Source organism: Panthera tigris, chromosome D1 (genome assembly GCF_018350195.1).
Source record: "Panthera tigris isolate Pti1 chromosome D1, P.tigris_Pti1_mat1.1, whole genome shotgun sequence".
NCBI classification, from domain to species: domain Eukaryota; kingdom Metazoa; phylum Chordata; class Mammalia; order Carnivora; family Felidae; genus Panthera; species Panthera tigris.
This window is the reverse complement of record NC_056669.1, coordinates 19,901,370-19,918,327: the sequence shown is the minus strand read 5'-3', so window position 1 is coordinate 19,918,327 and position 16,958 is coordinate 19,901,370.

Genomic DNA, 16,958 nt, shown 5'->3' with positions numbered 1-16,958 from the left:
TCCGGGCTCGAACTCATGAGCTGTGAGATCATGACCCGAGCTGAAATCAGTAAAATCCTCCACTAGTTCTCCCCTCCTGGACCAACTTCTACCCAGTTACATGACCTTGGTGAGCTTCCTCTCCTACAGGAAGAATTTTCAGACAGTCCCCTGACACTGTCCTCATGACCCTTGGACCCGGGTAGTTCTCAATCCTGGGCGGTCTTGTCCTCCAGGGGACATCAGTGGTGTCTGGACACATTTTTTACCGTCATGACTTCCAGGAGTGCTTCTGGCATCTACTGGCTGGAGGCCAGGGATGCAGCCAAACAACGTGCCAACGAGGAGGGCGGTCTCCACCACCAAAAAAACCACTCAGTTCAAAATGTAAATAGGGCTGAGGTTGACAAACCCCATGCTAGACTAATGGCCCTTGGTCCGTGGCCCCACAGTACCCCAGTGCACGGTTCTGTCCTTATACGTGTCCTTATGTAGGTATGGTAGTGTATTCCTTATTAGTCACTTGTTAATGATTCTGTCACCTCCTTACTACAGGGTAAGCTCCTGGAGAGCGAGGACTAGCATTGTGCATGGCACTTAGTAGATGCTCAATAAATGCTGAAAATCCCCAATACCTTGATAATTTAGCCCTTGCATGGAGGGTAGATAAGCTCTTTTAATAGAGATATACTCTTATTTGGCACATAACTGGGATGATTACATCACTTGTTATTTAAGCCCAGGATACACTCAAGAATAAAAAATATAGGCTATTAATAAATATCAACTGAAATCTTCACGGGTAGCTGGAAAGTGCCGTCATTCTGGGCATAACTCTAACAAGGTTAATTGTCTGGTTCCGTCGCCTATATGTTAAATTAGAAGCAGCAAGTTAGAGATGGATAATGAAAGGCACCCAGAGGACAGAGATGGGACACTACCAGCAAGTGAAGAGACAGGAATATCACAAAAATAAGACATGTTCAGGAAAACAAAGCAACTTGCAGTCATTTGGTGTAGGCACCCGGGAACCTTGTAGCTGAAAACCCTGTGTGCCAGTCAGGGGATGATAGCAAGTACACGATTAATTTCCATAATGATTATTTATTTATTTTTACAATGTCAACATTTTTATTTTCCATTCGCATTTAAATTCATAACAAATCCACAAATTTGTAAAAGTATACAAGGAAAAGATGGTGTGACTGAGCACGGAAGTGATCACTCTTTTTGCCGTTAATAGATACTTAGATATAAGTTATTAAGAACAGAAGGTTCAGTCGAGAAACTGAAACCCAAAGAGCAAGGGACTTGGCCAAGTCTCAGGCTTTGATAATACAACCTGAAAAACAGCCTAAATTCTCTTCCACATTCTAGCACGCACATATTCCGTTTCCATGGCTAGTTGGTAAGTTCCTTGGTATTGGAGATCTAGCTTCTAGCCCAGGCAGTTTGCCTCTGATTAGCTGCGTGACCTTGCGTGGGAATTAGACCATTAGGTCCCATAGTCCTCATCTGGGAGATGGAAAGGGTTAGATGAAATGTGGTTTTCACACTGTGCTCTTTGGTACCCTGTGGTTCCCTGGGGAGGGCAAGAGGGCAGCTGTCCGTTTACCAGCCTCTCCCAGTAGAACAGCTCTGTTTTTAATTACTTTTTAAAAAATTATTTATTTTTTAATTTACATCCAAGTTAGCATCTAGTGCAACAATGATTTCAGGAGTAGATTCCTTAGTGCCCCTTACTCATTTAGCCCCTCCCCCCTCCCATACCCCCTCCAGCAACCCTCTGTTTGTTCTCCATATTTAAGAGTTTCTTATGTTTCGTCCCCCTCCCTGTTTTTATATTCTTTTTGTTTCCCTTTCCTTATGTGCCTCTGTTTTGTCTCTTAAAGTCCTCATATGAGTGAAGTCATATGATATTTGTCTTTCTCTAATTTCGCTTAGCATAACACCTTGCAGTTCCATCCACATAGTCGCAAATGGCAAGATTTCATTCTCTTTATATATGTGTGTGTGTGTGTGTGTGTGTGTGTGTGTGTGTGTGTATACACACACACACACACACACACGCCACATATTTTTTATCCATTCATCGGTGGACATTTGGGCTCTTTCCATACTTTGGCTATTGTTGAGAGTGCTGCTATAAACATTGGGGTGCATGTGCCCCTTCGATGGATGCTGTATCCCTTGGATAAATACCTAGTAGTGCAATTGCTGGGTCATAGGGTAGTTCTATTTTTAATTTTTTGAGGAACTTCCATACTGTTTTCCAGAGTGGCTGCCCCAGTTTGCATTCCCACCAGCAGTTCAAAAGGGATCCTCTTTCTCCGCATCCTCACCAGCATCTGTTGTTGTCTGAGTTGTTAATGTCAGCCATTCGGACAGGTGTGAGGTGGTATCTCATTGTGGTTTTGATTTGTATTTCCCTGATGATGAGTGATGTGGAGCATTTTTTCATGTGTCGGTTGGCCATCTCAATGTCTTCTTTGGAGAAGTATCTATTCCTGTCTTTTGTCTGTTTCTTCACTGGATGATTTCTTTTTTGGGTGTTGAGTTTGATAAGTTCTTTATAGATTTTGGACACTAACCCTTTATCTGATATGTCATTTCCAAATATCTTCTCCCATTCTGTGGGTTGCCTTGTAGTTTTGCTGATTGTTTCCTTCGCTGTGCAAAAGCTTTTTATCTTGATGAGGTCCCAATACTTCATTTCTGCTTTGGTTTCCCTTGCCTCTGGAGACGTGTTGAGTAAGAAATTTCTGCGGCCAAGGTCAAAGAGGTTTTTGCCTGCTTTCTCCTCGAGGATTTTGATGGCTTCCTGTCTTACATTTAGGTCTTTCATCCAGTTTGAGTTTACTTTTGTGTGTTGTGTAAGAAAGTGGTCCAGGTTCATTTTTCTGCATGTTGCTGTCCAGTTTTCCCAGCATCACTTGCTGAAGAGACTGTCTTTATTCCATTGGATAGTCTTTCCTGCTTTGTCAAAGATTAGCTGGCCATACGTGTGTGGATCCATTTCTGGGTTCTCGATTCTATTCCATGGATCTGAGTGTCTGTTTTTGTGCCACATAACTATTAACTCTTAAAAACTCATAGAGTAGATCAGTTAAGTAAATGCTGAGTAGAAAGGTAAAAATCATGCAATGTATTTTATAAAGAAAAGATTTTTTCCCAAAAATATTCAAATGTTTTCTTCTTCTTTTTTTATTTGCGAGAGAGAGAGAGAGAGAGAATATCAGTCCTAAGCAGGCTCCATGCTCAGTGTGGAGCCTGACATGGGGCTTGATCCCACGACCTTGGGATCATTAACTGAGCCAGAAATCGAGACTCGGATGCTCAACTGAGCCACCAAGTTGCCCCTGAAATGTTTAAAATTTCAAGGGACAAACTCTCAATTATCCACCCCCACCCCCACCCCCACAAAGCATTTCTTTAGAATAACCAGTCTTGAGAATTTTAGAAAACTGAGATTGTAATCGATATATGTTTACATAGATCATGCAGTTCCACAGACAGAAGTACAAGTAACCCTAACCCTGTTCCAGAAGATCGAGTCGAGTGCTGGGGCCCACCAGAGTGGGAGAGGGGGATTCTGCCTGGCTGGAATCAGAGGCTTTAGGAATGAGATGATCCCATAGGATGGCTCTTATGAATATAAGTAACAAGTCATTAACATCTGTCTTTTTTCTTTCTTTTTTTTTTTCCTTTCTTAAAAAGAATTTTAAAATGTTTATATTATGGACATTTAAAGATATATACAACAGTAGAGAGGAAAGTATGAGAGGATGCATGAAGCCCTTCTCCAGGTTCAGCAAAGACCAGCATGTGATCAGTCTTGTTTCTAAACATAATGTGCTCAACTCCCACTAAATTATTTAAAGGCGAATCCCAGCTGTCATATGGTTTCTCTGTGAAGTACTTAAGGATGTATCTGTAAGAGATCATTTTTAAGTAACTGCAATAGAATTATCACATGTAAAATAAAATTAGTGACTCTTTAATATTGTTTGTACTGAGTCAGTATCTTCTAGGTATCCTTTTCGAGTTGGTACGTTTGAATCAGGATTCAAACAAGTTATACAAAGTGGTTTTTGAAATAACAGCTTTGAGATCTAATTCACATAACACACAGTTCACCCTCTAAAAATACATAATTCAGGGGCGCCCGGGTGGCTCAGTCGGTTAAGCGTCTGACTTTGGCCCGGGTCACGATCTCACAGTTCGTGAGTTCGAGCCCCATGTCGGGCTCTGTGCTGACGGCTCGGAGCCCGGAGCCTGCTTCAGATTCTGTGTCTCCTTCTTTCTCTCTCTCTGCACCTCCCCAGCTCATGCTCGCACCCTGTCTCTGTCAAAAATAAATAAACTTAGAAAAATAACTTTAAAAATACATAATTCAGGGGCGCCTGGGTGGCTCAGTCGGTTGGGCATCCACCTCTTTGATTTCCACTCAGGTCATCATCTCATGGTCACGAGATCGAGCCCTGCGTCAGGCTCTGCACTGAGCATGGAGCCTGGTTTGGGTTCTCTCCCCACCCCCTGCCACCTCAGCCCCTCTCCCTTGCCCACACACTCTCTAAGATAAAAAAAAACAAAACAAAAAACAACTACACAATTCATTAGTTTTTTGGCATATTCACAGAGTCTTGCAACCATCCCAACTGTCTAATTCTGGAATGTCTCAAAGCCCCACACGCATTGGTCCCTCCTCATTCCCCAGATCCTGCCAGTGGCAACCACTAATCTACTTTGTCTCTATGGATTTACCTCTTCTGGACATTTCATATACGTGGAGTCAGACAATATGTGGGGTGTGTGTGTGTGTGTGTGTGTGTGTGTGATTGGCTTCTTTCACTTAGCTTCATGTTTTCAAGTTTATCCATATTGTAGTTTGTATCAGTATTTCATTCTTTTTTATGGCCACGTCATATTCTACTGCGTGAATATGCCACATTTCCTTCATCCATTCATCAGCTGATGGACACTCGTATTGTTGCTACGTTTCCACTATTACGGACAAGGCTGCTATGAACATTCACGCGCAAGTTTTGTGTGGACATATGTTTTCACTTCTGACGGGTATGTGCCTGGGGGTGGGAGTTGTAGATCATATATGGTAACTCTCTGCTTCACTTTTTTTTTTCTTTTTAGATTCTCTATATTAACCTTGTGTATTTAGTAATATACATATTGTACTCTACATAACTTGGTTTTCTTCCTAAAATTATCTTTTTTTTTTCAATATATGAAATTTATTGTCAAATTGGTTTCCATACAACACCCAGTGCTCATCCCAACAGGTGCCCTCCTCAATACCCAACACCCACCCTCCCCTCCCTCCCACCCCCCATCAACCCTCAGTTTGTTCTCAGTTTTTCAGAGTCTCTTATGCTTTGGCTCTCTCCCACTCTAACCTCTTTTTTTTTTTTTCCTTCCCCTCCATGGGTTTCTGCTGAGTTTCTCAGGATCCACATAAGAGTGAAAACATATGGTATCTGTCTTTCTCTGTATGGCTTATTTCACTTAGCATCACACTCTCCAGTTCCATCCACGTTGCTACAAAGGGCCATATTTCATCCTTTCTCATTGCCATGTAGTACTCCATTGTGTATATAAACCACAATTTCTTTATCCATTCATCAGTTGATGGACATTTAGGCTCTTTCCATAATTTGGCTATTGTTGAGAGTGCTGCTATAAACATTGGGGTACAAGTGCCCCTATGCATCAGCACTCCTGTATCCCTTGGGTAAATTCCTAGCAGTGCTATTGCTGGGTCATAGGGTAGGTCTATTTTTAATTTTCTGAGGAACCTCCACACTGCTTTCCAGAGCGGCTGCACCAATTTGCATTCTCACCAACAGTGCAAGAGGGTTCCCGTTTCTCCACATCCTCTCCAGCATCTATAGTCTCCTGATTTGTTCATTTTGGCCACTCTGACTGGCTTGAGGTGATATCTGAGTGTGGTTTTGATTTGTATTTCCCTGATGAGGAGCGACGTTGAACATCTTTCCATGTGCCTGTTAGCCATCCGGATGTCTTCTTTAGAGAAGTGTCTATTCATGTTTTCTGCCCATTTCTTCACTGGGTTATTTGTTTTTCGGGTGTGGAGTTTGGTGAGCTCTTTATAGATTTTGGATACTAGCCCTTTGTCTGCTATGTCATTTGCAAATATCTTTTCCCATTCCGTTGGTTGCCTTTTAGTTTTGTTGGTTGTTTCCTTTGCTTTGCAGAAGCTTTTTATCTTCATAAGGTCCCAGTAATTTTTGCTTTTAATTCCCTTGCCTTTGGGGATGTGTCGAGTAAGAGATTGCTACGGCTGAGGTCAGAGAGGTCTTTTCCTGCTTTCTCCTCTAGGGTTTTGATGGTTTTCTGTCTCACATTCAGGTCCTTTATCCATTTTGAGTTTATTTTTGTGAATGGTGTGAGAAAGTTGTCTAGTTTCAACCTTCTGCATGTTGCTGTCCAGTTCTCCCAGCACCATTTGTTAAAGAGACTGTCTTTTTTCCATTGGATGTTCTTTCCTGCTTTGTCAAAGATGAGTTGGCCATACGTTTGTGGGTCTAGTTCTGGGGTTTCTATTCTATTCCATTGGTCTATGTGTCTGTTTTTATGCCAATACCATGCTGTCTTGATGATTACAGCTTTGTAGTAGAGACTAAAGTCTGCGATTGTGATGCCTCCTGCTTTGGTCTTCTTCTTCAAAATTACTTTGGCTATTCGGGGCCTTTTGTGGTTCCATATGAATTTTAGGATTGCTTGTTCTAGTTTCGAGAAGAATGCTGGTGCAATTTTGATTGGGATTGCATTGAATGTGTAGATAGCTTTGGGTAGTATTGACATTTTGACAATATTTATTCTTCCAATCCATGAGCAGGGAATGTCTTTCCATTTCTTTATATCTTCTTCAATTACCTTCATAAGCTTTCTATAGTTTTCAGCATACAGATCTTTTACATCTTTGGTTAGATTTATTCCTAGGTATCTGCTTCACTTTTTGAGGACCCACCAGATTGTTTTTCCAAAGGGGTTGAACCATTAGTTCCTACCAATTATCTATGAAGATTCCCATTTCCCTGTATTCTTTCCAGAACTTATTATTGCTTTTTTTTTTTTTTTTTTAAATCATAGCCATCCTTGCGGGTATGAAGTTCTAACTCATTATAGTTTTGACTAGCATGTCCCTAATGACTAATGATGTTGAGCATCTTTTCATGTGTTTATGGCCATTTTTATTACACAAGGACTGTAATGATGTATTTCAAATTTCGTATGAAAGATCTGATGTCTGAGCAGTCTCTAAAAGTGACTAATAAGTTTAAGTGTCACTAATTCATGAATTTCAATGTATTTAACATGTTACAGATGATCAATGAATTTTTAAAGGATTATTATGAACTCATGGGTTTTAATTTAATCCCTTACAGCTTTTTCTCTTTTTGATGCTTGAATTGTTTCATTTTGAGCCAGTGGAAGTCCCTGAAGGGTATGCACAGATTGGTTTCTCTGTCCTTCAACACAGCCCTGGAAGAGTCCTTGCTTTCTAGTACAAAACGTTCCAGGCTCGTCTTCATACATTTCGCGCTCCAACCTGAAATTAGCCATTTCTGCAAGGAATCTTGGGTCATTTTAGTGAGAATACTATTTAGAGACCACAATCTGGGCACTAAGGATGCTTATTGGTGCTGGAATGGTTATGGTCTCCAGGTCTTTTCAGTGGAAAAAGCTAGGAAATACACTTTTCTTTCTTTTTTTTTTTTTTTAAATTTTTTTTAACGTTTATTCATTTTTGGGACAGCGAGAGACAGAGCATGAACGGGGGAGGGGCAGAGAGAGAGGGAGACACAGAATCGGAAGCAGGCTCCAGGCTCTGAGCCATCAGCCCAGAGCCTGACGCGGGGCTCGAACTCATGGACCGTGAGATCGTGACCCGAGCCGAAGTCGGACGCTTAACCCACTGAGCCACCCAGGCGCCCCTTGTTTCTTTTTTTAAGAGAAAGATACGAGTGCGTGCTTTTGTTTCCAATTTAGATGTAAGAACACAAGGCTTTTACTGAACTTCTTGATTTTATGTTTATGTCTCTTTCATGCTGAGAGTCTTAGGGCAGTCATATTAACATAATTAGTTTACATGCTTTATCCTACACAACGTGTATTATACTTTCAAAGTGGCTATACTAATACTGTGACTAACAATAGGGCTACTGAAAGCAATTTAAATTTTTTAAAAATTTTTTATTACATTTATTTATTTTTGAGAGACAGAGTGAGACAGAGTGAGAGTGGGGGAGAGGCAGAGAGAGAGGGAGACACAGAACCCGATGCGGGGCTCGAACTCAGAACCCGTGAAATCATGACCGAAGTCAGACGCCTAACCGACTGAGCCACCCAGGCACCCCTGAAAGCAATTTAAATTTTATTTGCAGTTCTTCTTGTCATTGGGATTTATCCTGATGATATATGTGCTCAAACGTCTGTGTTTGATTTTATTCTTTTGAGAGAGAGAGTGTGCACAAGTAAGTGATGGGCAGAGAGAGCGAGAAAAACAGAGCTCACCTGAAGCAGGGCTGGAGCTCACTGGAAGCCAAGCTTGTACTCACCCGATGTGGGACTTGAATTCAAAACCATGAGATCATGACCTGAGTGGAAGTCAGATACTTAATGACTGAGCCACCCTGGCACCCCAAATGTCTGTGTTTTAAAGTAACCTGAGCTAATCCTTCTCTGTGTTGCAGTTTTTGTAAGGAAATTAATTTTTAACTTTGATTTATTTTTTTTTTAATTTTTTAATGTTTATTTATTTTTGAGAGTGAGAGAGACAGGGCATGTGTGGGGGAGGGGCAGAGAGAGAGAGGGAGACACACAATCCAAAGCCAGCTCCAGGCTCTGAGCTGTCAGCACAGAGCCCGACGCAGGGCTCAAACTCACAGACCGCGAGATCATGACCTGAGCCGAAGTTGGTGGCTTAACCGACTGAGCCACCCAGGCGCCCCTTGATTTAATTTTTAAAATGATTAGGTAAGTCCTTTATGCAGTTCCAAAGTCAAAACTATAAAACCAGATGCATTTATAGAAGTCTAGCTTCTATCCCCATCCCTTTACTCAGTCCTCTCTTAGGTCATAGAGGTGATGATTTTTGTCAGTTTTTGGCTTAGTTATATTTAAAAAAAAAATAATGCAATATGTACATGTTTCTAACCTCTCCCCTTTCTTAGATTAATGGGATATATATCTTCCGCACTTTGCTCTTTTTTCGTTCAATAATGCATCCTGGAGATGACTCTGTAGACCTATACAATGAACTACCTCATTATTCCTTGGTATAGTTGTGTAATACTCCACTGTCTGCCCCAATCACCCCCTACTGATATATACTTGAGTTATTACAGATGGTACTGCAATGAGTCGTTGTGATGTTGTGATATAATATGAAATATACAAGGGTGTCTGAGTGGCTCAGTCAGTTAAATGTCCTGACTCTTGATTCCGGCTCAGGTCATGGATTCCACGATTCACGTGATTCACGCAGAGCCTGCTCGCGATTCTCTCTTTGCCCCTCCCCCACGGGTGCACATGTATGTGCTTGTGCTCGCGTGTGCATGCTCTCTCTCTCTCTCTCAAATCTTTAAAAAAAAGAAATATATATTTGGTAGGCATCCTGATACCCGGCACAGAGCTCCCAAACCACTTGTCCTTTCCTGATCGAGAAGGGTGATAGGAGCTTCGTTTATTATAATGTTTGGTCTTTGTCTCAGGTTTCTGAAACAAGAGCTGCTGAAACCCTTGGAATATCCTGAGTGATAGGTGTGAGAGGAGTATCTTTTGTTATTTATAATAAACCCCTTTCAGCCATATCGGAGTTTATGCTGATGAGGTGACTCTTGGTGGGCCCTCAGATAGCTTTAGGACGGCAGCTCGTTGCCATAGGAACCAACCAAGTGCATGGAACTTTGGGCCCCAACTCAGGAGAGGGAGGGGCTGGAGAATGAGTTAATCACCAATGGCCACTGACATAGTCACGCCCACTTAATGGAACCTCAATAAAAACCCCTAATAGATGGTGCTCAGGGAGCTTCTGGATTGGTGAATGCATCCGTGTGCCAGAAGAATATTGCAACCCAACTCCACCGGGACTGAAGCTTCTGTGCCTGGGAATCTGTAGTGTATAGCTGGTCAGTCAGAAGTACTGGTGGCCTAGAACTTACGATTAGCATCTGAAGTGGGGGACAGTATTGTGGGACTGAGCCCTAAACCTGTGGGGTCTGCGCTAACTCCAGATAGTGTCAGAATTGAATTGAATTGAATTGAATTGAATTGAATTGAATGATAACCAGTTAGCATTTAGAGAGTTGGAAAATTGGTTGGTGTGGAGGAAAAAAGCCACACATTTGTTGTCAGAAGGGTTGTGAGTAATAAACATTTCATAAACCTTGTGCATGTGTCAAATTATACTTTTGCCATTTACCTTTGGGTTTGATTCCTGAAAGTGGGATTATTGGATCGAAAGTAAGTACTAATGTAATTTTGCTAGATTTTGACAAATTCCCCTTCATAGAGGCTCTATTATTTTCCATTCCCACCAGCAACATAAGAGAGAGCTTGTTTCTCTACAGCCTGGCCAACAAAGCATGCTGTGAAATGCTTGAATTTTTGCCAATATAATAGACAAGAAATAGTATTTCAGTGACGTTTTACTTTTGCATTTCCTTTATGTGTGGTTTTTTTATTTTTATTTTTATTTTATTATTTTTATTTTTTTTTTTTTAATTTTTTTTTTCAACGTTTTTTTAATTTATTTTTGGGACAGAGAGAGACAGAGCATGAACGGGGGAGGGGCAGAGAGAGAGGGAGACACAGAATCGGAAACAGGCTCCAGGCTCCGAGCCATCAGCCCAGAGCCTGACGCGGGGCTTGAACTCACGGACCGCGAGATCGTGACCTGGCTGAAGTTGGACGCTTAACCGACTGCGCCACCCAGGCGCCCCATTATGTGTGGTTTTTATACATTTAAGAACAATTTGCCCTTTTTTCCTGTCTTTTGGGTGCAAATTTTTTTCCCACTTTGTCATTTGTTATTTACATTTTTTTTTTTTTTGTCCACCAGAAGGCATTATGTAGTCAAATGTAGTCAAATTTATCAATCTTTTGTGCCTCTCCACCCCCCTCCCCCCCCCACTTCTGGATTTTGAGTCCTTGTGAGGGAACTTTATCCCAACTGCAGGTTATGGAACGATCAACCTATGTTTTCTTCTAGTGTTTCTGTGCTTTCATTTTGTACATTTCAGTGTTGCGTCCATTTGGCTTTTATTTCTGGTCGATGGTGTGAGCAACGCTTCTAATTTTACTTTCTTCTGTATGGATGCCCAGTTAGTAAAATGTGTATCTTTTCCTATCGATTTGAGATACTACCTTTATCACGTATAACATTTTTATTTGATAGTCAATATTAAAACATATTCTTATAATTGCTACCGATTTCTTATGAGGTGACCAAGATCATCGATAGTCTTCAGTACCACTGAGTCTTTCTGCGTGCCTGTCTTCAATAGCAGTTCCTTTGTGCCCTGTTAGCTTTGAAGTTAAAATTCTACATGTTCAGTTGTCGGGTGTTCCCAGGAAGGACACCGAGACTCTGTGGTCTCCGTGCCATTGTCTCAGACTCATACAAGCAGAAGACAATCTAAGTAGAGGAGAGGGGAGCCTGGGCCCCTCAGTCGGTTAAGTGTATGACTCTTGATTTTGGCTCAGGTTACGATCTCACAGTTCTTGAGTTTGAACCCCAAGTCAGGCTCCACACTGACAGTGTGGGGCCTGCTTGGGATTCTCTCTCTCTGCCCCTCTCCTGCTCACTCCCTCTCTCTCAAAAATAAATAAACTTAAAAAAAAAAAGAAGAGAAAAATACTGACATTTGTTATGTATTTATTATGTGTCTAATACTGGGCTAGACATTTTTGCCGGTATTATTTCATTTAATCCTTACACTAATCCTCTGTGAGGAGAATTGTTATCCTCACATTACAGATGAGGAAATTGAAGATCCAATAGGTTATTCGTGTCCAAAACCAACTAACCACAATTTGGGAATAAGGAATTAGAGGGAGGCAAAAGAGGGAAGAGCAGTTTCTCATTTTAAAGAGAAATATTCGTTTGTTTTATGTTTGTCTCTGGTAAAGGGGGTAATTCCATTAAAAAATTTGGTCTGGATCACTGAGGCTTAGCCTTCCTCAAACGACGTTGGAAATCCCAGAGTTTAGTATTTTTCCCAAGAGATACAATTTTTATTTCAGGGATGAGGACCCAATTCAAAAGACATGTTCTGTGTTAATGGAAAATTGTGACCCACTGTTTCGTGGGATTTGCAGAAGACCTGGCAGAATTTTCTTTGTTTAAATGTCTATATATGGTGGTCTCACAAAGTTAGATCTTTCTACAGTTAGGCCACATATCTCTCCCCACCCCACCCCCTTTTTTTTTAGGTAAACTGTGAGACGTTTGGGGAGAATATGTTTTTGCTGCCTTGCTTTTGGTTTGCCTCTATCTAAAAATCAGATGTAGAGCAGAAAAGGTAGGAAAGAATTCACATATTCACCAGGTCTAGAGTAATGATCTGTGATGACACATTTGCTCATGAATGCATCACAGGAAGGAAAAAAGCTCTCTCTTCGAAGGTGTGGCACTGTAAAAATAGAACTACATTTCATCTAGATCAAAACCCCATTATAAATATAGCAAATTACCATGACCTCAACCAGAGGAAGTAACAAGAGATTATGTTGTTAGGTTAAGTTAGTGGACTTGTGAATGATGGGCAATTCAATTTTCAGTTCCATAGTATAATTTTGCTCTCCCTTCCGTTTACCTAATAATAGATGGTACACATGATGCTTGGAGCCAGAAAATTTGGTTTGAGGTTTTTGTTTTTGGTGGGGTTTTTTTGTTTGTTAGTCATTTTTGAGAAAGGAGTAGAAGCGTCCTTTTGACTTAGTTCCCCAGAATGAAGAAGTTCATCTTTTAGTTCCCCAAGATGAAGAAGGATCATTAAATGGAAATGTCTCCATTGTTCTTTAGCTCCATCTCCCGACGAGCAAGAAGAGGTGAGCATGAAGTGCTCTGTTGGTCATTTCAGTTCTGTGTAAGGAGAGGAGCAGGGTCCTGTTTTGGTCTCTTTAGGAACCAGGATATCAAGGTTCCAATGCCCACTGTCTTACTAATCAGTTGTGTGGGCTTTGATGACCGCGGAAACCTTTCTGGGCCTCAGAAAGCTATTCTGAGGCCTCGTCTATCATACAAAAGAAAGCTCTAGATCAGTGTTTTCCCAAATCGTGTTGCTTACACTAACGTTTCGAAAAACAGTTGTTTTGTACATCAAAAAATGCTCCATTTTGGAGCTGAAAGTAATTTAAAATCCAGTTCACCTTGGGGCGCCTGGGTGGCTCAGTCGGTTGAGCGGCCGACTTCGGCTCAGGTCATGATCTCGCGGTCCGTGAGTTCGAGTCCCGCGTCGGGCTCTGTGCTGGCAGCTCAGAAGCCTGGAGCCTGTTTCGGATTCTGTGTCTCCCTCTCTCTGTCCCTCCCCCATTCATGCTCTGTCTCTCTCTGTCTCAAAAATACATAAACGTTAAAAAAAAATTTTTTTTAAATAAAAAAAAAAATCCAGTTCACCTGGTTAAAATAACAATATGGGGCTCTCTATCTCAATGAGAAGTTCTGAAATATTTAGCAGCTAAACAAAATCATCAAAGAGTCCCTGTCATTTTGTTCCTTTTCTAAATTGGCATCCTCACCACGTTGGCTCAGATTCCTTGACGGGCTCACAATGGCCGTAGCCATTCCAAGCATCACTCACAGTTAAGACAACGTTTGGGGGTGAAGAAGATCCTTTCATTCTGAGCATCCCTTTTTATCATTAAGAAATAGCTTTCCCAGAAGCCTGCTAGGAGCTTCTAGATAAGTCCCAATGGCCAGCCTTGTTTTATGTATCCAAGTAGAAACTGACCACCAACAAGGGGAATGGGACCGTGACTGGTTCGGACCAATCATAAATTTCTCTTTTTGGCTGGGGATGAGTTTCACCTACCCTAAAGCACAGGACTACATAATAACGTGGGGTAGGTACTGGAACAAAATCACAGATCCGTTAGTAAGGAGGAAGACTTTGGCAAAAGGTCACTGGGTGGGCAACCATCATGAATTGCTCTAGATGGTTAAGTTTGAGCTTTGCTGGGTTAAATAAAACTTATGAGATTCCTTTATGAGAAGGCTTGTCAGAGCCTTTGCTATGCTAATAGGCATCACCTCTGTGGGGGAGTTAAAGTGTTTGGCTTTTTTTTTTTTAAGTTTGAGAGAGAGAGAGAGTGTGCGCACATGTGTGTGGGCGGGAGAGGGGCAGAGAGAGAGAGAGAGAGAGAGAGAGAGAGAGAGAGAGAGAGAATTCCAAGCAGGCTTCACACTGTCAATGCAGAGCCCAACGTGGCTTGCAAGCTTTGAGATCATGACCTGAGCTGAAACCAAGAGTCGGATGCTTAACCAACTGAGCCACCCCAGCGCCCCGTGTTCAGCATTTTTCAACCTTATTTGAGCCCAGAAATCTTTAATTTTCCTGTCTTCCCTCTGCTATTTGCCAAATCTAAATTAAGAAACTTCCCTTGAGCTAGGCACTGTACAGATTGGATGCTCTTTGTCCACAGAATGTGTTTGGCCTTTGTGTTGGGGTGTAGCTGTACATCTAGGACTAGATGTCTCATAAGGTCCCTCTGCTTCCAGAATATAATATTTTGAAATATTATTCCTAGTTCAGCTTTAATGATAGTACATCTTCTTTAGCTATGCTTTGGAAAATTCTGGTTTATGCTACAACAGGGCACCTTTCCCTACTGGAATCACTCAGGGAGCTTCAAAAACTTGCAAATCCCGGGGCGCCTGGGTGGCTCAGTCGGTTAAGCGTCCGACGTCGGCTCAGGTCATGATCTCGCGGTCCGTGGGTTCGAGCCCCACGTCAGGCTCTGTGCTGACAGCTCGGAGCCTGGAGCCTGTTTCGGATTCTGTGTCTCCCTCTTTCTCTGACCCTCCCCTGTTCATGCTCTCTCTCTGTCTCAAAAATAAATAAATGTTAAAAAAAAAAATTAAAAAAAAAAACAAACAAAACTTGCAAATCCCAAAGCTCTGTCTTTGGGATTGCCGTGACCAGTCTTTGAGGACAAACCTGGGAGTCCCTGTTTTATGAAATCCTCTCAGGTGATTCTGACGATTGGCTAAGTCTGCTTACCTCTGCTCTGCATGGTGCTGTAATGTTGGCACCTTGGTTTGGTCTCTTGCTTCAAAGGCACCAGGGCAATAGAAACAGTCCCAGCCACCTTAGCACCAAGAGGGAATCCAGATCATGGAGGACTTGAAGGGGTGGGTCCGGGGTTTCTGGGGGTTGCTCATGGCCACTGCGGGGTCTCCCAGCGTGCTCACAGGCAGCAGGTGTGACCTTTCCACCAGTTGTCTTCAATTTGGTCTTGGAACTGGTGTGGGCAGCTGTAAATAAATGCCCTTTGGCTTTTGCTGCCCACTCTTAAAAAACAAAACTGTGTGTAAGTGGACCTGGGAAGTTCAAACCAATGTTGTTCAAGGGTCAACTGTATGCATACTTCCTCATATATTTCCTAGCTCTGTCTACTGAGATGGCTTGAGAACGATGATAGCCCCAAAGCAATGAGTACACCTCGCCCCTATGTTTTGGCTTCTACATATCCCTTTCCACTGAAAGGAACCAGGGATCCTTGGAGAAATGGCTCCTTACAGGGCTGAGGCAGGAAAAGTTTAAGATGAGTGTGGAATATTTTGTACCAGAAAGGAAGAAAGTGCTCACAGGCTGAGGATAAGAAGGTCACAAAAGCCTGTTTTCACAATTTGATCACCCAGTTAGCAAGAGATTAATTTGAGGGTAACATTATAACCCAGTGAGTGAGAGACTAGTAACAGATTGTGACTCCTTGGATAATAGGAAACTGTGAGTCCATACAGATATAAATAAATGAGTAGCTTGGAAGGGGATGAGGAATAGGTATCTACATATTTTTAAAGCATCTCTGCACAAAATACTAGTTTACATGGGAGGAGAGAGTAACTTTGCAGTGGGGAGGTCTGGCAGACACTGCCTTAATCAAGTGATCAAAGTAAACATCATCAATAAAGGGGTGAATAAAATGCAGCGAGAGAAACAAAACCTCACTTCTGTGACAGTCCTGTCACAGTTTCATAACCTGAGGCTAATCACGAAAAAACAATCAGACAAAGGCAAACTGAGGGATAGTTTGCAAAATAAACTAGCCCACAATCTTCAAAAGTATCTCAAAACATCATGAAAGTGAAGGAAAGATTGAGGAACTGTTCTAAACTTGAACGAGACTACAATGAACCAAGTGGTTCTCAACTGGATCCTCTGGATCCTCTGGACAATGGGAGAGACTTGAGTCTGAAGACTGTTAGTAGAAATCTATCAATGTCAATTTTGTGATTTTTGTCAGTTACCTTGTAGTTACAGGGGAAAGTGTCCTTGCCTGTAGGATATATACACTCAAGTGTTTGGGGTGTGGTAGGCAGCACGTCCACTGACTCTCTCAAATGGTACAGAAAGAAAAATGCTGTTTTATTTTTACACCTTTCAGTAATTGTATCATTCTTAAAAAATTTTTTTTCGGGGCTCCTGTCTGGTTCAGTCAGAGGGCATGCACCTCTTAATCTCGAGGTCATGAATTTGAGCCCCACGTTGGGTGAACAGATTACTTAATTTTTCTTTTTTATCAAGAAAAAAAAAATCACAGCTGTATCTGGTTCTGTAACAAATTATAAACTCGTAATATGAGTGTGTGTGATAGGGTGGGGAGATATTATTTTAGAATTAGTCTATTCAGGTCCAAATAATGAGAAATGACATAAGTGAATGCTTATTCAGCGTTTGCTATATCTTAAATAAACTGATGGGGGGGTGGGGAAG